The sequence below is a fragment of the Anastrepha ludens genome, chromosome 3 (assembly GCF_028408465.1).
Source record: "Anastrepha ludens isolate Willacy chromosome 3, idAnaLude1.1, whole genome shotgun sequence".
NCBI classification, from domain to species: domain Eukaryota; kingdom Metazoa; phylum Arthropoda; class Insecta; order Diptera; family Tephritidae; genus Anastrepha; species Anastrepha ludens.
Window position 1 is genome coordinate 124,362,054 of NC_071499.1, and position 23,569 is coordinate 124,385,622.

The 23,569-nt window shown below is 35.0% G+C and overlaps 1 protein-coding gene and 1 long non-coding RNA gene across 3 annotated transcripts in view; one reads left to right on the forward strand and one right to left on the reverse strand.

The window, feature by feature from the left end:
- Positions 1-23,569, forward strand: part of LOC128859008 (uncharacterized) — a 149,852-nt gene that overhangs the window by 32,147 nt on the left and 94,136 nt on the right. The gene's annotated exons all lie outside the window — the stretch shown is intronic.
- Positions 8,584-13,460, reverse strand: LOC128859010 (uncharacterized). The gene is made up of 3 exons (XR_008454085.1): positions 11,853-13,460; positions 10,088-10,303; positions 8,584-8,755 (listed from the first exon to the last, which is right to left on the reverse strand). It is a non-coding gene; the product is annotated as an uncharacterized LOC128859010 (long non-coding RNA).

Below are 23,569 nucleotides of genomic sequence, written 5' to 3' on the forward strand. Positions count from 1 at the left end.
GACATCACTGCCATCCAAGAGATGCGATGGACGGGGCAAGGTAAGAAAAACCTAGGACCTTGCGACGTCTACTACAGCTGCCATGTAAAGGAGCGCAAATTCGGTGTCGGATTTGTTGTGGGAGAGAGACTTCGTCGCCAAGTACTGTCGTTCACTCCGGTGGACGAGCGTCTCGCAATAATCCGCATCAAAGCGCGATTTTTTAACATCTCGCTAATTTGCGCCCACGCCCCGACGGAAGAGAAGGACGATGCGACCAAGGATTCTTTCTATGAGCGCTTGGAACGTTCCTATGAGCGCTGCCCCCGCCACGACATAAAAATCGTGCTTGGCGACTTCAACGCCAGGGTGGGCAAGGAGGGAATTTTTGGTCCCACAGTCGGAAAATTCAGCCTGCACAACGAAACATCCGGCAACGGACAGAGGCTGATCGACTTCGCCGGGGCCCGAAACATGGTAGTCTGCAGCACCAGATTCCAGCATAAAAAGATACACCAAGCTACCTGGCTGTCCCCTGATCGAAAAACGCGAAACCAGATCGATCATGTTGTGATTGATGGAAGACACGCTTCTAGTGTATTAGATGTACGTACGATCCGAGGAGCCAACATCGACTCGGATCATTACCTTGTTGCAGCCAAATTGCGCACACGCCTCTGTGCAGCAAAAAACGTACATCTACCTACGCAAAGAATGTTCAACATCGAAACGCTGCAATCACAACACACAGCCAGAAGATTCGCCACTCGACTCTCACTCCTGCTCTCGGAGAGCACTACCCAACACACCGGCATGCGCGAGCAATGGAGCAACATTTCTCGTTCCCTACGTACCGCCGCCGAAGAAGAAATCGGATTCCGGCGAGCCCGAAAAAACAATTGGTACGACGAGGAATGTCATGCTGCCGCAGAAAGAAAGGATGCCGCCTATAGAGCCACGCTGCGATCGGGCGCAACGCGAGCCATGTGGGATCGCTACAGAGAGCTGAAAAAGGAAGAGAGACGTATTATCCGACAGAAGAAACGAGAGGCCGAAATACGTGAGTGCGAGGAGCTTGAGATGCTGGCCAACAGGAACAACGCCCGAAAATTCTACCAGAAAGTTCGGCGGCTTACAGAAGGTTTTAAGACCGAGGCGTTTTCCTGTAAGAACAAAGACGGTGATCTGGTGACTGACGTACAGAGCAATCTTAAATTATGGAGGGAACACTTCTCGAACCTGTTAAACAGTGACAGCTGCGCATGTCACAGAGAAAGTGAAGATCCCGATACCCCAATCGTTGACGACGGAATTATCGTTCCGTTACCCGACCATGACGAGGTGAGAATAGCAATATCACGGCTAAAGAACAACAAAGCCGCGGGCGCCGACGGACTGCCGGCTGAGCTATTCAAACATGGCGGCGAGGAGCTGGTAAGGTGCATGCATCAGCTCCTATGCAAAATATGGTCAGATGAAAGCATGCCTGCCGATTGGAATTTAAGTGTGCTCTGCCCAATCCATAAGAAGGGCGATCCTGCAATTTGTGCCAATTACCGCGGGATTAGTCTTCTAAATATCGCCTATAAGGTTCTAGCGAGCGTATGGTGTGAAAGGCTGAAGCCCACCGTCAACCAACTGATTGGACCTTATCAGTGTGGCTTCAAACCTGGAAAGTCTACCATCGACCAAATATTCACAATACGCCAAATCTTGGAAAAGACCCATGAAAGGAGAATCGAAACACACCATCTTTTCGTCGACTTCAAAGCTGCATTCGACAGTACGGAAAGGAGTTACCTGTATGCCGCTATGTCTGAATTTGGTATCGCCGCAAAACTAATACGGCTATGTAAGATGACGTTGCTCAACACCAGCAGCGCCGTCAGAATTGGGAAGGACCTCTCCGAGCCGTTTGATACCAAACGAGGTTTCAGACAGGGTGACTCGCTGTCGTGTGACTTCTTTAACCTGATGTTGGAGAGCATCGTACGAGCCGCAGAACTTAATCGCTCAGGCACAATATTTTATAAGAGCGTACAATTGTTGGCGTATGCCGATGATATTGATATCATCGGCCTTAACAACCGCGCTGTTAGTTCTGCCTTCTCCAAACTGGATAAAGAGGCAAAGCGAATGGGTTTGGTGGTGAACGAGGACAAAACGAAGTACCTCCTGTCTTCAAACAAACAGTCGGCGCACTCGCGTATCGGCACTCACGTCACTGTTGACAGTTATAATTTCGAGGTTGTAAAAGACTTCGTTTATTTAGGAACCAGCATTAACACCGATAACAATGTCAGCCTTGAAATCCAACGTAGAATCTCTCTTGCCAACAAGTGCTACTTTGGACTAAGTAGGCAACTGAGCAGTAAAGTCCTCTCTCGACGAACAAAACTAACACTCTACAAGACTCTCATCATGCCCGTCCTAACGTATGGCGCAGAAGCTTGGACGATGACAACATCCGATGAAGCGACGCTTGGAGTGTTCGAGAGAAAGATTCTGCGTAAGATTTTTGGACCTTTGCACGTTGGCAACGGCGAATATCGCAGGCGATGGAACGATGAGCTGTATGAGCTTTACGGCGACATAGACATAGCGCAGCGAATAAAGATCCAGCGGCTTCGTTGGGTGGGTCATGTCGTCCGAATGGATACAAACGCTCCGGCTTTGAAAGTATTCGATGCGGTACCAGCTGGTGGTAGCAGAGGAAGAGGAAGGCCTCTGCGTTGGAAAGATCAGGTGGAGAAGGACTTGGCTTCACTTGGTGTGCCCAACTGGCGCCGGTTAGCACGAGAAAGAAACGACTGGCGCGCTTTGTTAAGCTCGGCCAAAATCGCGTAAGCGGTTATCGCGCCAATTAAGAAGAAGAAGAAGATTTCTATAAGAAAAATAATAAAAAAAACAAAACTTCAATTCAAATTTTTTAAATAAAAAATTAAAAAATATATAAAAAATAAAAAAAACATATAAAAAATATAAAAAAAATAAGAAATACATGGTTGGTTGGTTTAAGGGTGACCCCACATCGGAGTGCCACATAGACCGCAAGTTGGGTCCGTTGTGTTGCCCTAGAGCCCATTATTTTAAATGATTTCCCCACCTAACCGAGATTTTTATTGTAGATTTTGGTCAAAGATATTAATTCGTTTCGAAAATTTGATGAGAGATTCGATTTTCAGGTCCGAGAGTACTGAAAGACACATAAAAAAAATATAAAATACATAAAAAAATATATAAAAAGATATATATAATGTGTACATATGTATTTGTGAATTTAAAATATTGAATTTTTAAATTTGTATTAAATTTTTGGGTAAAATTTACCTCAAATAGAAAAAAACTGATTGCTAAATGAAAATGGCATTTAATATATTTTTATAAAAGCGTATATTGTTTTGATAGATTTCTATAAGAAAAATAATAAAAAAAAAACAAAAATTAAAAAAATAAAACAAAAAATTAAAAAATTGAAAAAAAAATCAATTAAAAATTTTTAAATAAAAAATAAAAAAATGTAATAAAATAATAAAAAAATATAATAAAATAATAAAAAAATATAAAAAACTATAAAAAAACATAAAAAAATAAAAAATAAATTTTTTTTATAAAATAATAAATAAAAAAAAAATATACGAGTATATAATGTATATAATGTAAATATAAAAAAAAATGTTTAAGTTTTCTTTATTTTTGTAAATTTTATTTTTAAATTTATTATTTTATTTAAAATTGTTTTTTAATTTTTTTTTATAATTTATCATTTAATTTTTTAATTTATTTTATTTTTTTTTTGTTTTTTTTTGGTTATTTGTCTAATTTTTTTTATAGATTTATTCAAACAATATGCGCAATTATGTAAAAATATTTCCTTTAGAAATAAATTTATTTCTATTTGAGCTCAATTTTACCCAGAAATTTAATACAAATTTAAAAAATCATTATTTTAAGCTCATTCATTTTAAAGTCACAAATATGTGCCGAGAGGTAGCCAAGTCAGCTTAATTGATAATAATTTATTGCGCATTAGTTTTATGCTCTAATTAATTGCAACCCTAAGTGTAAACTTTTCACTCCTAATTCACCAATGCAATTTCCTTTAAGTGTTTCGTAAAATAGCCCCCTCACCCAACGCATACCACCAACTACTTTCATTAATTTATTGCGCGCACATAAACCCACATATATGCACGTGTGTATGTATGTACATATATGTGCAAAGTACAACGCCACCCACAACATCACCTCATTTGTAGTCAACCTCAATCAATTGCCAAATGGTGGGTAGTTGCCTTTTTGCCTTGAGAAGAGAGTCAAGTACTACAGTGGCGCAGAAAACTTTACATTCATACTTGTGTACACTAAAGAGCATACACTGCCGACTGTAAAAGTAAGGCAGCTCAAATGAAACGCTGTCACTCCAGCAGAGCATTCCCCGCATGTGGGGAAATGGGGAATGTTTATGCTGCTACAACAATCTGGTTATTGTTAACTATTATTTCTCCAATTGATTTCGATATTACGCCTTCAATATTTGCTTACAGGATGTAATGCCGAAACGCCGCCCCCAGTTTCCTTGATAGAAATTAAATATGTATAAAAAGACAGTAAAGCAGTCATGTCCTTTTGTTATGTGCACTCAAAATATCCTTTAAAAAATTATTGCTTGATATGAGGATTAGGTGAACAGAACTAGAAATAGCTTCATTTCAACTCGAATATGCTGAATGATAACCTTGGTATGTAGCCTTAGTGGCTTTACTATGAATTCTTATTATTGTTCTAGCAAAATATGCCGATGGTAATATATATGTATAAAAACTACCCAAAAATTTCTTTCTAAAAAAAAAAATACTTTTTTTGTCATCCTCCAAAATTGTATATTTTGAACTGCTCAAATTTTGCGCGCCACTTTCTCAATATTTCTCATATCGTTGTTTTCCACTGTATATACTCACACACCTATGTGCTTACATATTTATCTCTGTTATTTATCTAATTTCCACAACTGTGCACTGTTGTTATCGATACTCATTCTTCTTATACTCCTTGCTCATACCCCCACCCCCATCCCCTACTCTGTAATGCAATAATTAACCACAACGCGTGACTCGCTGGCCTGAACGAGCATCAGCTGTATTTTTCCAACTATGCAATCCACCAACATTACCACCCACATAATTTCAACTGACTGACTGACCCTGTCTGTGGTATTGCTGCTTCTTCTCCTCATTATCTGTCTACATATTCGCGCTACTTAGTTAATTTAATTTGATGCATATTGTTTTTGGTATGCTCGGTGAGTATGCAGTAGTATGTATGTAACTGCGTGCATGTGGTTATCGATGACACCCTTGTTTGTACAAAAACAAAAAAATAGAAAAACATTAACAAGAGTATTAATGTCGTTCTACTTATGCACTAGCAACGTGCAACAGACAGTTTGTTAAATTTTTCTTTATATTTTTTTTTTTTCTTTTGTTGATGACCGCAAAAATAGCACTGATTTACACGCGATTTTTTTTTGGTACGTTTAGAATGACGGGCTTAGATGCAAGTGAAGGGCTTAGTTGCAAACAAAATTTAGGGTTTAGTTGTTGGAATGGGACATGCTCTACCCCCCTGAGCACTAGTGGGTTGTGTTTTACGAGTACATTACTTTCTCAAAAAAAAAAATTTAACTGGATTCTACTTCCGAGGGAATCGTTAAAATGTTTAAAAGAGCAAATTCGATCTCGTTTTAGTGAATTGTAGATTTTCTACACCCGTCAAAAGCAACGCCATCGAATTCTGACAGTTGTCAAAACAAAACACCACTGAAAAAGAAACTCCAACTTGTAAACCCCAGCCAGCTTTTCATCAATAAACGAAAAAGTATTCAATATTGAATTCGCGTTTATATTTTAGCTCCTAAGCTCTGTTTTTACTTTACTTACTTTATTTATAGATGTCATTTTCTTTCAATGCTTTGAAATGCATTTTTGACTACTAACTCTACTCTGCATAACTTGGCATGCCTCTAAAAATAACCAACCACAAACAAACATCATACTCACAAAAGCTGGTTAATAGTCTCCCAACAACAGCATATCTTAGTTCGTATACATTGCAAACCTACGCACCTTCACCCCTCGGCGAGCGGTAGATATTTAACACAATGCACCCACATGCAACAGGAAGCTCCAACAACTCAACACACCAATCATGAAACGCTGAATGCTTTGGGGAGCACACTGAGCGCAGCTTGTACTCTTATGTACGTATGTTGAGTATGAGAGAAAGGGTATGAGTTACGATTGAAATTAAACACCTTAGCTAAGTACGCAAATAATTATGGCAACAATTATGTGAGGCAAAAACAGTTGCGTTGGCGTTCTTTTTTTGTTTTGTGGTTTTTGTCAGGAGTCACCATTTGCAATGAACTCTACGCTATACTTTATATCACAAATAAAAGATTGTAGTAAATGTTGTTGTGTTTGTTGTTAGTTGTGCTCTTTTTGCTTTAACGAGTAAATAACAATTTGTTTGTGTGTGCCAGTGGCCGGTGAATTGAGTGTATGACAGTTTGCAATAATTACAACACTATTAATAGCAACATAAAAGGTTAAAAAAGAAAATAAAATAGGAGCAAAAAAGCGCTGCATGGATGGCTGAATGTCATGTTGAACTAGAAAAAAAAAATGGAAAATGAGAAAAGGTAAAAAAAAATAAATGATAATTTTGTCCATTTCTATGTACTGTAGTTGTTGAGTAATTGAGGTCGTTGTTGGTGCTACGATTTTGTGTACAACTACACATGCTCATAGGTTTATACGAGTACAGCAAGCTTTTCAACATGAAAAATCTTAAATTACCATTTTAACAGCAGCAACAACATTTACAAATGAGACTACAACAACTCATAACTGAGAAAAGTAATCACCACAACGGTAAAGTGTGAAAGCAAAATGAAGAGGAATAAAGGGCGGCAAAAGAGGTGCATACTTGAAGTAGTAGCACCTTAAAAGCAGCAATAACACATAACACTTGCGCGAACACGTCAAATAAACGGTGGCGTGCAGATTGGCGTTCCAAGTTTGTTTTGGATTGAGGAGCAGTTGTTTTTCTGCTCTTTGTTGTTTCTGTTGTGCGAACTTTGGTTTCAGTCGGTGATTGTTGGTTACTGGCAACTCTGTCCGTTGAAGTCTGATTCAAGTGTTTTTATTATTGCTGCAATGGATGTGTTGTATGGTTCGTTTTAGTTAGTAGTAAATATGATTGTGTAACCACTGTGCTGGTTCTCGAGTGAAAAGCAATTTTAAGTAGACGCGAAAGACACCTTGGCTATATTATCATTAGATTTTTTAAAAAGTAACGTATGAACGATAAGAATGATAAAATAGTAAAAAATGTCTGTTTTCAGTAAAACCACTGCTAAGATTCTGCTCAACACTGCAGGTACGCTTACTCAATGTTTTGCGAGCGTACAGCTTAAAACCTCTGGTGGTAATCAACTTTGGCCATCTCGCTGCGCAGCCAACCGAAAACGGCGAGAGCCAAACGAAACGGCCTACTGTCATTGCATATCGGACCAAAGATCTAGCATGCCACTTCGGTGTTTGTTGTGGCCTTCTTTACTGCACTAATTATGCTTCCAACATTACTTGTTATTATTGCTAGCTATAGTCATAAACTTTTCAATTTGTGCTCCTTGTCCCACCGCTCCAATGTAATTTCACTTCTCTTCGTTCCCCTACTTTTGCTGCTGCACCACTGCTCGTGCTGATTATGCCGCTATTTTGGTTGTGATTTGATTGTTGTTTTTTTGTCGCTCCTTATTTGCGGTTGTCACACTCACCTGATTGTTGATTTTTTGTTTGTAGCAATGCTCATTTGTTGTTATATTTTTTATTAACAATTTTTTTTATTTATTTGTATTTCAAAATTATCTTCTTAGCGCACGAGCGCTAGAAAATAGAAGAAAACACTTTTGAAATACACTTTGCACAGCACCACTTTAGTTTTTGTCAACTTTTCTTTCAAGTGAAAGGAAAGCAGAAAATGCTTTCATCTCGTGTCCCTGCGGTAATTTGTTTGAGTAGTAGTTATTTTGAGCAGCTCAAAATTTTGATGCGCTAGTATTTGTTGTACAAGTATTGTGCACTTTGGAGATTTGTTAACTTCAGGAAATTGCGAAAAATTACAAAGAATGTAGGGAAGGAAACTTTGCTGCTGAAAGTGTTCTTCCTTATATTGTCACATTAAATTTCACAAAAATAAAAAATGAAATTGCTTTACTTGGCTTTGTTCAAATTAATAGTAATTTAATTTTATGCGTTTTGGGTTTATTAAATTAAATTAAATTCATTTCTATTTTACTTCAAATCTCTTTATTGTTGTTTATGCTCAGATGAACAGAGAAATGAAGAAACAAAATGTGAAGTGTCAAATGATGGAGGTACAAAAATTGATGAAAATGGCACCACAAAAGGTACGCCAGTTGTGGAATGCGCCAATTTTGCTGCTTATTTTCTATATTTACGGAGGATACTAAATGTTGAGGGGTTAGGGTAGTCAGAGGCCCAAAAAAAATGATGATTTTCAATAATTTTTTTTGCTAGTCAATTGCTTTATTTTACAAATATAAAAACATAGCATTAATACATCATGTTTCGACTTAACATTAGCAAAATTCAAAAAAGAATATTAATAATTGTAAAAGCTATCGCTGTTTGTGTGAAGCCCGTTTCTCCAGAAGTCCCTTGCGGTGATCAACAAGTCCTTGGAGATTCATCTAAAATCAATCGTACAAGAGAAGTTAGTTTTATTAATAGATAATCTTGTGCCTGTGTGAAGCTTTTTTTCTTTCAAAATTAACAATATGGCGGCCTCAGGAAATATTTTCAAGATTTTCGAGAAAAAACCGACAATTAATTGTTAAAAAAAAAATCGAAATTTTTGAAAAAACAAAAATCCTTCGACCAGGCACGAGTTTTTTATGTTTTTCAAATTGTTTATTACACTAGTCTACAAGGAAAAGTATCCGAAATAATTTAAACTAATATCTGCTTCTCTGTCCATGCAAAATTCGGATTGATAACTAAAATTAATTTATTAGTTTGAGTTTTCGAGATATCCTAACCTAAAAGTGCAAAAAACCCCATTTTTGCCCATATTTGAGGTTATGTAGCCTTGCAGATGTTTTCTTTCACCAAAATTAAAGGATGGAATCTTTAAATACAATCCTTCTTTTTTCAAATGGCGTTTTGTTTGCTCAAATATCATTTTTTTTCGCAGAGATATCGCATTTTGAAATTTTCATGTTTCGAAATTTTCCTACACCTGAAAATCGATTAAGATATCATAGACATGATATATTCGATTACTAATTTTCTTGAATTGAGTCTTATTTTTCTTAAAATTTTGTCTCACACCATAAGTGTGCTGACTCACCACATCCCTACACTATCTAACCTTTGGGTACCGAGTCACACACAGCCCTAACACCTAGAAACCACCCCTATCATACCGCGAGCAGGCTAACCCACATAACCGCAAGCAGGCTTTCCCACAAACTCCAAATTTACATACTATTAATCCATATATTTCAGGCCCTCAAACCCAAGAAAATTAGTAAGCGACTATATCATGTCTATGTTATCTTAATCGATTTTCAGGTGTAGGAAAATTTCGAAACATGAAAATTTCAAAATGCGATATCTCTGGGAAAAAAATGATATTTGAGCAAACAAAACGCCATTTGAAAAAAGAAGGATTGTATTTAAAGATTCCATCCTTTAATTTTGGTGAAAGAAAACATCTGCAAGGCTACATAACCTCAAATATGGGCAAAAATGGGGTTTTTTGCACTTTTAGGTTAGGATATCTCGAAAACTCAAACTAATAGAGCAATTCTGAGGCCAGATTTGGATTCAGCGCATCATAAACCTTCGGAAATATATAGTCTGGTTTCTGGGTCTGAATGTTGGTTAAATTTTGTCGGCCTGTGTTATTAAATAATTTTTTTTTACAGTTACAGTGATCACCAGGTCAAAAAACATAGTTTTGAGAAAAATTCATTTAAAGTTTTGCTATCGATTTATGTAGGAATTATTTAATTACTTACACTGTGTCATCCATTCCTCAGCCATATAATATTAGCTCTTCAGCCGTCATAGCAGCTTCCAAAATATCGGTTTGCTGTTGCCTATGAGCATTCTACCTTCTCGAGTGTTATCGTTAGCGTGCTTATCTGCCACTTGCATACGTGCTGCTGTGACTACTTGCTCTCGAACGCTCTTTTTTAATTGTTGAATAACTCGAAAAGTATTTGTCGGATTCACTTAGAATTTTCACACAATATTTTTAAGATATTATACTTTAAGAAAATGCAAAGAAAAAAATCCAATTTTTTGAAAATTCTGACTACCCCTAACCCCTTAAAAGGACTATCTTTAATTTAAAATGTTCATATGCCATTAGGGCAACTATTTCGCTGCCAGATTTTAATGTATTTCTATTTACCATATTTTATTTTATTTTATATCCTATTTCGCCAAAAACTAATTGCAGTTATAAGCCCCGCTGAGTTTTAATTATTTTATTTGCACCTTTAAATGCGGTATTATACTGTAGTTAAGTCTAAATTGCGATTGGAAATAGGCGACTATTTATTTTATATTATTTTGTTTAATTTTTTATTTTTTATATATTTTTTAATGAAATAAAGTTTTGTCAATTTACTTTATTTTTTATTTTTTATTTCATTGTTTCATTTTATTTATTTTATTTCATTCTGTTTTATCTTGTTAACTCTAATTTTACGTTATTAATTTTTTTATTTTTATTTTTTTCATTAATTTTTATTTATTATATTCATTTCTATTTATTTTATTTTACTTTGCCTTACTTCATTTTATTTTGATTTTTTTAATTTTTTTGTATCCCGATTTATATGTTGCATTTTTTTGTTTTGTCTTTAATTTATTTTTTATAATATTACTATTTTATTTATTTGTACTTAGTTTTATTTTATTTCTTTCATTTTATTATATTTTACTTTTCTTCCCTTTGAATTTATTTCATTTAATTTATACTCTAATTTTATATATTTTATTTAATATTTATTTTCATTCATTTATATATATTTTATTCTACTTTGTTTTATTTTACTATATCACTTCATTTTTTTTAATTACCTTATTTTATTGTATTTAATCTCGTTTTATTTTATTTTGTGTTTAACATATTTTTCATTTATTTTTTATTTTAATTTAATTTAATTTATTTTTATTCTTTTTATTTTATTTTACTCTGCTTCACTTCATTTTATTTTCATTTACTTATTTTAATTTATTTTATCTCGTTTTATCTTGTTTTGTTTTTTTAATTTTAATATTCTATTTTATTATTTTTAAGTTTGATTTAATGTAATTTTACTCTTCTTTTATGTATTCTTTTTTTTAATTTTTTAATTCGATTTATTTCATTTCATTTCATTAATTTTATTTTACTAATTTAATGTTTTTTTGCTTTATATTCTATATTCTCCTTTTTTTGAATTTTTATATTAATTATATTTGTTTAATCTGACTTTATTTTTTTAAATATTATTTTATTTTTGTTTTAATTTTTTTATGTTATTTTATTTTTTAATTTCATTAAATTTTTTTTTTATTTAACTTTACTTTTTCTTTTATATTTTTTCAATTTAATTTAATTTATTTTTCTTTCTTTAATTCTTCTTTATTTAATTTAATTTTTTTCCTTCTTCTATTTAATTTAATTTTTTTAAATTTAATTTTCTCTCTTCCTCTGTTTAATTTTATCTATCGCCATTTCGCGTGCTATTCAACCCATTGCCAATGTTTTCAATGATCTAATTTATTTACTTCTCATTTCATTTCTGCTCTTTTTGTCTCCCTCAAATATTCCATATTTATTTAATACCTCCGGTCCACCCACAATCCTCTTACGCAGCTTAGCGACTGACTAAGCCCTACTTTATTCACCTCTACTCACCTCAGGCGTGCTGCTGCCATCATCATCGGCTCCAGCCATTTAGCACGCTGCCGCCGCAATAATTCTGTATTAAAATTAGATTCGTTTTTTTTCGTTTGTGTTTTTTGTTCTTACTTTTTTTTTTTTACTTTTTTAACCGCACTGACGCTTTCCGTTAATTTTGTGCACCGCCCAAGTTTTAGTTCGATTCTAAAGTCAAAACGGCGTGCGCGCACAGTTTGGAAAAAAAAAATCGTTTACAGACTTGTGTATTGTATTTTATTTTCGTATATATTTATTATTAATTTTCTCTTGTGTGTTAAATTTCCACAAGAGAGTGTATCGTTTTACGTGTCAAATCGTAATATTTATACCGGCTGGCTGAAGCAAGTAAATAATGTTAAAAAAATAATATTAATAAAATTGGTATACACCATTTATTAGGCTGTGTGTGCACTTTCTGTTTGTGCTGTGCCGAATTTTTCTTAAACTACTCTCAGTACAGTAGATTTTCTGCGTTGGCGCTCACGTGCATTTTGTCGCCATAATTTCCAATCATTTTTTCTTTTATAAGTGGCTTCGATTTTCAAGTGCGCGAAAAAAATATTAAAAATTTCAAACTATCAAAAAAAAAAAAAAAATTAATAAATAAATTAGGTCAATGTCTCTTCAGTTGCTGATGTTGTTGCTGTTGCTACGGTTTTAAGCCGCTACTTCGTTACTTTGCGGTTCATTGTTGCCGCTGCTTCCTATTGTTGCTGATTTATTAATTGTTTATGCACATTTTTCATCGCCTGCCGCATCTCTTCCGTTCACACGAATATAAAGTGAAAAAAGTTTGCACCTCTGTTTGTTTTCCTTGCTGCTGTCATTTTTTTATTATTTTTATATTTTTTAAACTACTGTAAAAGTGCTCAGTTTTTAGTATTTCTTGATTGTTGTTAGTCTTATTGTAAGTCAACTTCGTCGCTCCGATTTTTCTCTTTGCAAAGCTGCCTACTTTTCGTTGCCTTTTTGTTTGCTTTTATTATTGCAATTGTTTGTTATTGTGTCTTCTGCTATTGTGTACCCACTTCTTTGCCATATTTTCTATTATTAACTATCATTTCATTTATTTGCTGGTGGCTTTTTTATAGCTCTTTTGCTCATTTAATGGTAGTCTTCTTTAAATTGTTTTGGTTTTGTTTGCTGCCAACCATATAAAAGAATAAAATAGAACCACTCACTCATCTCACAATTATTCTCGGCTTTAAGTACTTTTTGGCATCCTTTTTTGGCGACAACAGCAAGCACAGCAACAAAGCAAACAGTAAATGACATCCATTACTTTCTCTAATCAACCAAAACTGGCGATTGCGTGAAATAATTGAAATGGAAATGGCTAAAATATATAATAAATTCTATACAACTGCCATGAAACATAGTAAAATATTAATATACAGTTACGGACCAATAAATGGGGACACTAAAAAATGCATTAATTCTTACCTGCGATTGCTGCGATAATCAGCACAAGTTCAGTTGATAGCAATGAAATACAGCTTTCTCAAAATGTTGGTTCGAATAAATGTGTCATATAGTTCTTAAATTCCGCATCCTTTAAAAGAGGATTTCTTATATTAGTAAGAACTTTTCATAAAAAAGTATACCACCCTGATAAAAAAGTTCCCGTAACGACCGCCAGGGGACGCTCTAAGTCTACTGATTAGAGTTCTATTTTGTGTTTGGTTGCCACATCTGTGATTAAATGGATTCACTGGCGTGAAAATCTTAAAAATGTTGGGAAACTAGTTCGGATATGATTCTGTAAAAAAAATCAGCCTTTTACGAGTGGCATGAACGCTTCAGAAGGGATCGTAAGTCCATCGAGGATGGTGTACATAGTGGCAGGCCGTCGACATCGAAAACTGATGAAAACCTCAATAAAGTGAGTGGAGAGCTGCGAATGAACCAATACCAAAAAAACCCCGCCGTTTTCAGTCACAAAAAAAAGTGATGCTCACGATTTTTAGGGATTACAAAGGTATTGTGCACCACGAATGTTTGAGAGAAGGGCAGACAGTTAATTAGGACTATTAGTTGGACGTTCTGAGACGTTTGCGTAAAGCAATTCCCAAAAAAGGAAAGATTTGTGGGAAAACAACGGAAGGATTTCAGAGTCCTTGAATTTGTGTCCAAGAATGAAACGAATCCCATCCAATAGCCATCGAATTCACCAGTAAAACAAAAACACTACGGGGAACGCGTTTCAAAAGCCGAAAGGGAGTAATGAAAAACTCAAAGACGGCTCTGATGGCTATACCGATAATACAATTCCAGAAATAGAGTCCGAAAATAGAATTCCAGAAATGTTTCGAGTGCTGGATCACTGCTGGCTTAAGTGCATTGCAGTTGATGAGGAGTAATTTGAAGGCGAAAATATCACTTTTGAGGAATAAATGTGTTTTCAATTTTCTGAATATATTCCGGAAACTTTTTGGTCAAGGTGGTATACCTTATTCGTCGAGCCTTCCCAATATAACAACGCTTTTATGGGCTCCAGCATTCCATTAATCAAATTTTTGAGTGTTGCGTTCACAATTCGTTTTCTAAGATTTAATGAAATTTGCGTAAATTCTTGGTTTCTTAGATGCCTTATTAAAGATAAGTCGAAGATGCTCATCCTTATAGCACTTATCAGTTCTCTTTATGTACGATCTGCCGTTAAAATCAAAAGGCAAATTGTGTGCTTGTCCGAGTAATTGACTTCGATTCACTGAATTGTAACTAAATTTCTTTTATTTTTTGTTTATTTACTTTTCTTTAATTTTAATTTTTTTTTTTTATTTTAATTTTAATTTTGTTTTTTTAATTTTAATTTTTTTTTATTTATTTAGTTTTTTGTTTATTTAATTTTTTTTTTTGTTTGTTTATTTCTTTTTTGTCTAATGGAGATGTCAGAAGCTAATTTTCGTTGCCAACCAGCATCTTTGAGTTTTCACCGAGCTATTCTCCCGCAAATATCGATGCCGCCCTTTGCTATGAACTCTCTTCTAATAACTTCTATAAATTTTTTATATATTTTTCAATGTCATGCGTCCGATCTTCCCTTGTGTTGGTCTCTCTAACGCCTCCCGAGCCGGTTCTACTCTTCACAATATTAATATTCTCATAAATCCTCAAGATCCACCTTTTCACTTATTTCCTGGGTAGTATATTTTTCTTTCCCTAACTTTCTGAAAATTTAAAATTAATAAAGAGGTACCTTCTGCACCCTTTTACCTTTTAAATAAAGTAGTGAGACCGAATTTTTCGTCCGCAACTGTATTTTCGCAATAATTTTGTTTTGATTTTTAGGCCCACAACTGTATTTTTTAGTTGGGTTACGCTTTTTAGCGCTATTTTCCTTTGTGTTAGGAAATTTACGCACTTGAGTTGCCATTTTTGTGTCACATCGTAGTTAAGTAGTTACTGTGCCTTTTTGGGTTGCGTAAATTTTGATTTCCTATTTGAAAGTTGGTGTGAATTAGGTGGGAAATTCTGCGTCGTAAAATTGATTTAATAAGTGTTTTGTCTGGTTTTAGTTTCAAGAGATTTATTTTTTCAACCTCTTCTTTAAAAAATGTTTTTTTTATATTAAATTTACATACATTTCGTTAAGTTGGAAAAAAATGTAAGATAATAGAAAAATTCCAATGTTGAAGGGAAGATCAAACAAAAAGAAGATTTGAAAGATTTTATTCTGTATAAAAAAACATTTTTTTTCCAAACCTGTGCCAAATCTTAGCGTGAATTTACATAGACGGCTGAAATTTCTATATCGGCAGACTAATGAAAATGTTTTCAATCTAGTAAATTTTAACTATTAATTGTTTATGCTCATTCGGTCGAACGCTTTTGATACCAAATCTAAGGATGAGTTTACATAGAGAGCTAAAATTTTCGTTTTGACAGATAGGTGGAGAGGTTTTCGAGTTGCTAGATTTCAGCTAGAAATTTGTTGGCTTCATTTATTGATATGTTTTTGTCGCCAAAAGTTAGGGTGAGTTTACATAGATGCCAAGCCTAAGGGCGAGTTTATATAGACAGCTAAAATTCTTGTTTTGACTGATAGGTGGAAAGGTTTTCGAGTGGGTAGATTTCAACTAGGGTGATTTCAAAAGTTAGGGTGAGTTTACATAGATGCCAAGCCTAAGGGCGAGTTTATATAGACAGCTAAAATTCTTGTTTTGATTGATAGGTGGAAAAATTTTTGAGTTGGTAGATTTCAGCTAGAAATTTGTTGGCTTCATTTATTGAAATGTTTTTGCCGCCAAAAGTTAGGGTGAGTTTACATAGATAATTAAAATGTCTGTTATAGTAAATTCTTAGAAAAGTTTCGATTAGATATAAGTGTCTTAAAACTAAATTTAAAAAGTCACGAGAAAATAAAATATTTGTTTTTTTTACTTCATTGCAAATATAAATAATAATAAATATAATTTTTTCTTTTAGCAACTATAGAAAATCTTATTGTATTTGAACTAATATATAATTTTTAGTGATTTAGTATAACTGAAATACCTTCGTTGGTTCAAAAAAAAAAACGAAATTCAGTTATTTAAATGAATGCATTTAATAACGGTTTCAATATCAGAGCATTTTCTCATGCATCCTGTCGGGGAAATTTAAAGCAAGAAAATTAATACACCAAAATAGTAGCAAAGGTAAATCAGCGGCCGTGGAATTTGAACCTTAAAAAATTGACTTTACTAAGCGGCAAAGAAAATATGAAAATAAACGGCAATTAGTAAATGTATTGGGAAGGTTTTTGTAAATATTTTTAAAAGTGCATTGAACTTGTTTTTGATTTTTTTCAGTTAATCACTTGATGATTAATTAGCTGTGCGCAGCTACAAATTTCGTGCTTTCAATTTCAACCAAACAATCAATTATTTGGACACACTTTCTTTTAGCAAAGAGAGAAAATTGTTTTATGAAAAAATAGCCAACATATCGCGAAGGGTCAGAGTCAGAGTCAACGTCAGCGTCAGCTTTTATCTTCTTTAGCTTATTTACTTAATTTTTTTGTCTACCTATCAAATGTCTCACATTAACATGCATTCCGCCAGCTTTCAATTTCGTTGCATTTCTGCCGTTTCATCCGCCCATATGTACTTATAAGTACATACATATGTATGTACTAAAGTTCGTGTGTGGTAGTTCCCTGGGCAGCTGACAGAGTTGCCTGAAATTCTTGGCTCAGATTAATCGGCGGAAATTCAATGCTAAATCATGCTGAGCTGATTAAGCGTGAACGTCAACCATATTTGTACTGTTATGCAGCAACCAACAATGTTGTACAGCTGTGCGTCAATCGCCTGTACGAATAAATGTCACATACATACACACACAGATATATAATATCAACGGTAATCATCATCGCCTTCACTGCAACAAATTTGGTAATGTGATGGTCAAGACGCTTTTTAAAGCAGCTTTAATTTTTTTACTTCTTGCTTTTTTTTAATCACTTTTGTGATGCGAAACTTTTATGCGGCAGCTGTCGCCTGCATGACACAACTCGTGAGTCGCTTACTTCCAATTTCTTTCTCGATATCCAATGGACTTTCAATTAGATATTAATCACTATTTTCATTGGGTCTCTCTGTAGGGGGAGGAAAAGCCGAAAACGAAAGTGAAAACTATGTCTTAAATGTTCCGTTCAATGCCGTCATTTTATCATTTAATTAATCAGCTCGTTAAGTATCTACGAGCAGATGAAGACAGCGAGGAAAACAACAACAAAAAATGTATCTTAACAGTTTCTCCTAGCCTAGTATATTGATCGTTGACGTCTTAATTAAATTTAGTTTATTTCTTCATCTATTGTTTACGTTTTAAATGTTCCTTTAATGTATATGTGTATGTATGTAATATCAACAACCATTTTAAGGTGCGAGCCACCAAAGAGTGCCAAACTTGATCAGCTTACAATAAAATGTTCAAAGTTGTACGAATCAAAACGAGATTATCGATTGGCTAGGTAAGAGCAGCTGCAAGTCGTGATCCGTTCACCTACTAAAATTAGAGAACAAAATTAACTATGTTAAAATAAGCTGGTTCAAAGAGGAGTGAAAAAGCAACGATCAATATCATTCGCGTGTTTCGATACGGAAGTGCAGTTTTCCTCTCAGTTTCTCTAAAATAAATCGTAAAGAGAGGAAATTTCAGTAAAGCAATTGATTATAAATTGATTCCCATGGTGAAAAGAATTCACAAGGCGTGGGCAATATCAGACCGTTAACCGGCTCTTACCGGATTTGAAAGAATCAGCTGATTGACTGATGTAACCTGGGCCAGGACAGCGGTTTGCTTACGAAAAAACTGAGATTGTGTGAATGTATGAGAAAAATCAACACAGTCTTGTTCATGTTATTTCATTGCTTCTGAGCAACGACTAATTGGACGAGTACGTGCAAGGTGAATTTATTACAGGTGATGGCATTCGCACAGCTGATTTTTATAAATCCGCATTGAATGTGTGAATACGATTGGAATGAGCGGACAGAATTCGGCTGGCAAAATGGTGCAAAGATTTTCAAAGATAAGCTCTTAAATAGACTGTTCACCGTTCATAGCCCACAAATACTCAACCCCCCCACCCCTCTCCTTTTCGTCCTATCGTCATATCGTTTTCCTTCACCTCTTTTTTTACTCTTGCAATGGTATCACAGAGGATGAACCAAGCTTCTTTCGTCCACGTGGGCCCACTTTCAGGGCAACCATTACAACCTAACCTAACAGACTGTTATTCGGTTCTGAGCGAATATGACAGAATCAGCTGATGGGCTGATGTCACTTTGGATGTGTTCACGAAAAAACTGAAATTGTGTTGGTGCTATACGAAAAAAATGAGCCAACATGACACTTCGTTGTCGTCTGAGCAACGACTAATTGGACGAGTGTGTGAATACATGAGAAATGATCGTGCAGAATTCGGCTCCCGAATCTCCCAAGTGTCGTAGCATTCGAAGTTCCCCTCACAAGTTTTTTTTCACCATTTTTAAATAACCGGTGATGTGGCAACCGAAGTTGCTTGCACAGTTTTATTTTTCACCATAGCAGATGGGCCAAACTTGGTACCAAAGCGTGGTTAAAAGATTTTTAGAGGTGTATAGTACTACTTAGCAGAGCGTTATTCGGCTCTGAGCGAATTTGACAGATATGCCGACGTCAATCGCTGTGTGTTTCACAAAATTTAGCTTTAGCTCAGTGTAGAATGATGTACATAGAATCCAAAGTTCCCCTGAAATTTTTTTTTCAGCATACCTAACGAGCAAACCTGGTACTATCATCCTTGCAGAATTCGGCTACTGAATCCACAAGTGACGTGTAGTTTCTTTTTCACCATAACAGTTTGGCCATACTTGGTACCAAAGCATATCATTAGAAGCTAGTGTGATTAGAGTAGTTGATTTCCTTATCTTCTATTTGCCTTTATTTAAGACTAGAAAACCCGGCCCCCTTCGCTGGGCACACTAAAATAGAATAGATATGGTTTAGAACAGAAAATATATGGTTTTCATATTATTTATTTCTTTATTCTTTATTCAAGCGCTTTGGCATAAACAATATTTTTTGTTTTTCTATTTGTTTTTGAGTAAATATAAAATATAAATTGAAAATCAGGAAAAAAGAAGATTGTTTTTAAATTTCAAATCAACGCATATGAATAAACAATCGTCTTTTTTCCTGATCATCCATGAATTTTTCGTTTCAATTTATATGTTTTATTAAGCATTGGAGCTTTTTTAACCATTATCCATTTATATTTTTCAAAAAAAAAAAACGAAAAAAATTGTTTTTTCCACGAACACATAATTTCATTCGGATTTCACATTAAATTCTCAAATTTCGTAAGAAATTATTCACTGTTCCAAAATCCACTCCAAAAAAATTCATAAACAATTTTTACATGTTGCACTTACGTTTTTTCCTTATGGCATCCAAATCAGAAAGAAATATTGACACATTGTAACTCACACTGTCAATTTGACAGTTCAGTTCCGCCCCAAGCGTTAAAAAAGTAAGCGACATTATGGCTGGCTCAAAAGAACGCTGTACCCGTTGCCACTGCTCCGAATTACAACCAAACTTTACGAAACCCATTTTCAATACTTACTTAACAATGTGCATAAGTTTGGTTTAATTCGGTGCAAAGACACGGCGGGTCCACGTTTTGGCATATATTTCGAGACCCTAGTCATCAATAGGTATGAAAATTACCCCGTATTAAAGCACTTATCAACAGCTTTCATTTGATACCCATATTGTACATACACAACCAAAGGTTACCCGGGTTCACGTTTTGACCTAAGGCATTCACCAACAGCTTCAATTTGATATCCATATTGTACAAACACATTCTAGGCTCCACGTTTTGGTCTCTATCTCGAGACCCTAGTCACGGAGCGGCATGAAAAATACTCTGAACTAAAGCATTCACCAACAGCTTCCATTTGATACCCATATTGTACATACACGTCCGAAGGTTACCCGGGTCCACGTTTTGACCTATATCTCGAGACCCTATCTACCAATAGGTATTCAAACTATACGGAAATCATCTTCAATACCTACTTAACAATGTGCGTAAGTTTGGTTTAATTTGGTTCAAAGACACGGCGGGTCCACGTTTTGGCATATATTTCGAGACCCTAGTCATCAATAGGTATGAAAATTACCCCGTATTAAAGCACTTATCAACAGCTTTCATTTGATATCCATATTGTACAAACACATTCTAGGGTCCACGTTTTGGTCTCTATCGCGAGACCTTAGTCACGGAGCGGTTGGAAATACTCTGAACTAAAGCATTCACCAACAGCTTCCATTTGATACCCATATTGTACATACACATCCGAAGGTTACCCGGGTCCACGTTTTGACCTATATCTCGAGACCCTATCTACCAATAGGTATCCAAACTATACGGAAACCATCTTCAATACCTCCTTAACAATGTGTGTAAGTTTGGTTTAATTCGGTGCAAAGACACGGCGGGTCCACGTTTTGGCATATATTTCCAGACCCTAGTCATCAATAGGTATGAAAATTACCCCGTATTAAAGCACTTATCAACAGCTTTCATTTGATACCCATATTGTACATACACAACCAAAGGTTACCCGGGTCCACGTTTTGTCCTATATCTCGAGCCCTATCCACCAATAGGTATCCAAACTATACGGAAACCATCTTCAATACCTCCTCAACAATGTGTGTAAGTTTGGTTTAATTCGGTGCAGACACGGCCGGTTAGTGAACACACACAAAAAGTTGTCTTTATTTTATATATACGATTTTTTTCAGTTTGTGTCCGAAAAATCCAAATATCTTACGGAACCCTATTTTTTCCAAAATAAAATGTAATCCATGTTACTCTTGGATAATGTAGTTTTCGAATGGTGAAAGAATTTTTAAAATCGGTCCAGTAGTTTTTGAGCCTATTCGTTACAAACAAAAAAACAAACAAACAAAGTTTTCCTCTTTATAATATTAGTATAGAAAATGGCAGTAAAACGGAACGACGGAAACTTGTTGTTGTGTTGTGAATGCGCGACAGACTAATTTTATCTGTTTGGCATTCCTTCCATTCTTGTATTCCCTTTTCTTTGACAGTTCTGATTAAAAAAATGTTGCTGTTGCTCGAATGCCACCCTCCACCTCAATAGATTCACCTTGCTTGGCTCTCTATTATGCTCGATTGATTCCAATGGTTGTTGTTATTGTTTTTGTAGCAGCACATCGAATATCGGTGTAGTATCGTGCGGGTTGGATCCAATAGGAGAGAGTGGCTAGGTGAGTGGTTCACATGTCCCCTACATGTGAATTGGTGGTTAGTATAGTGTGGGGTACCTTCATACGAGTATGCCTTCCAATCGTCTTTTTGTGTGGTGACTGAGACCGGCACTTGATTACTGTGCCTTGGAATTTTTTTGAAGTGAAAACTTCTTTAGAATTGTTGGGAGTGATTTGAGACTCGATGAAGCGAAAAAGCGACACTAAAAAGAGACATATGTATGTTGATATACGTATATGTATGTGGTTGCGTACTGCTGAGCCAAGCTGGTATAGTGAGTATTGTAGTATGTATACTACACTGCCTATTACTTGCTTTGGTGTTTAGTTCAAGCGTCATACTGCTGAGCCACGCTGGTATAGTGAGTATTGTAGTATGTATACTACACTGCCTATTACTTGCTTTTGTGTTTAGTTCAATGCTAGTACGTATGTGTGCGCGCCTGCGTATTACGGAACCACGGTGAGCGAGAAGGCATTATGTATACCTATACTACACTACCTAATACTTGATACTTGCTTAGACCAAGCGCCCTACGAATGTTTGTGTGTATGTTAGTACGTCTGTGTAATATACGCGTTACGACGCTCATAATAGCAACCGCGTGTGCTGTATTGCGTCCGTATTTTTATATTCGTAAATATTTTCATTTTTAAATATTTACCGCAATTATGCCGAAAAATAATGCAGAAAAGTGTCGTGAATATCGACAGAAAAAAAAAACAAAAAGAAAATAAAACTGAAACAGAATTAATTGTGGCAATTTATATTTCACCGAATCAATCAATAAATAGCATCACGGAATTCATTCACGAAAATTTAATAAAGTATACACCAGAAGTATCGCGGATACTTAGAAAAGATTACGATAAAGTTCCAATGATTTTAAGTGGCGATTTTAGCGTAAATTTTGCATTGGACACAGCGGTTCCTTTAATTGACTTTTTCAATACAACATTCAATTTAAAAATGTGTAAGAATCGCACTGAATCGACAACACGATCAAAAACAACAATTGACGCGGTATTTCAAAGATATGTTGACAACATCGAAACCATAGCATTTGTATTTAGCTACCATAAGCCACTTGTATCATTTGTTGAAATTGAAAACATTGAGGATGAATAATAATAAAATGAAGAAAATAAAATATGAACATTATAGCAATATTTTAATGAACCTATAATTATCCCGCTCCGAATGCTGCTTTCGTCTCATTCTCTCTCAGTTTGTTTTACGGAAGGTTTCACTTCTATCGCGTCTAACCGTTAAACTGGTATTTTTTTTCTATAAAAGAAACTATATTTATTATTTGAGCGCCGAGATGAAAAATGTGTTTATTTGAGTTTAATAGGTTTAGGGGTTCCTGATGCTTGGCAGCAGCGCCTACAATCAGCAATCTCCTAGTCTATCAGAATCTTTCAGACTAACAAACAAAGTTCCCGGGTAATCGTTTAAGCATTTATCCAATTGAAAGCAAGTAATTAATTAGGGTGCTCGGTTATATTTATCTTCTTTTTTCTATTAAGGGGTACCGGTGGTCTAGAGCTCGAAAATTTAGGGTATTTTCAGGATGTTTTTTTTACAGTAAAAACATGAGAAACGATATTTAAATTTTTAGACTTTTTATTTAACTTCTTTTACACACAAAAATTAAAAATAAAAGTTATTTTAACCCTTCCGAAAAATTGGACCTGCACGGTGTTGTCTATTTTGCCATTTCTATTTATCTGAAACACAAAACCCAATAAAATTATTAATCAGTATGACTGTAGCAATGCCCCG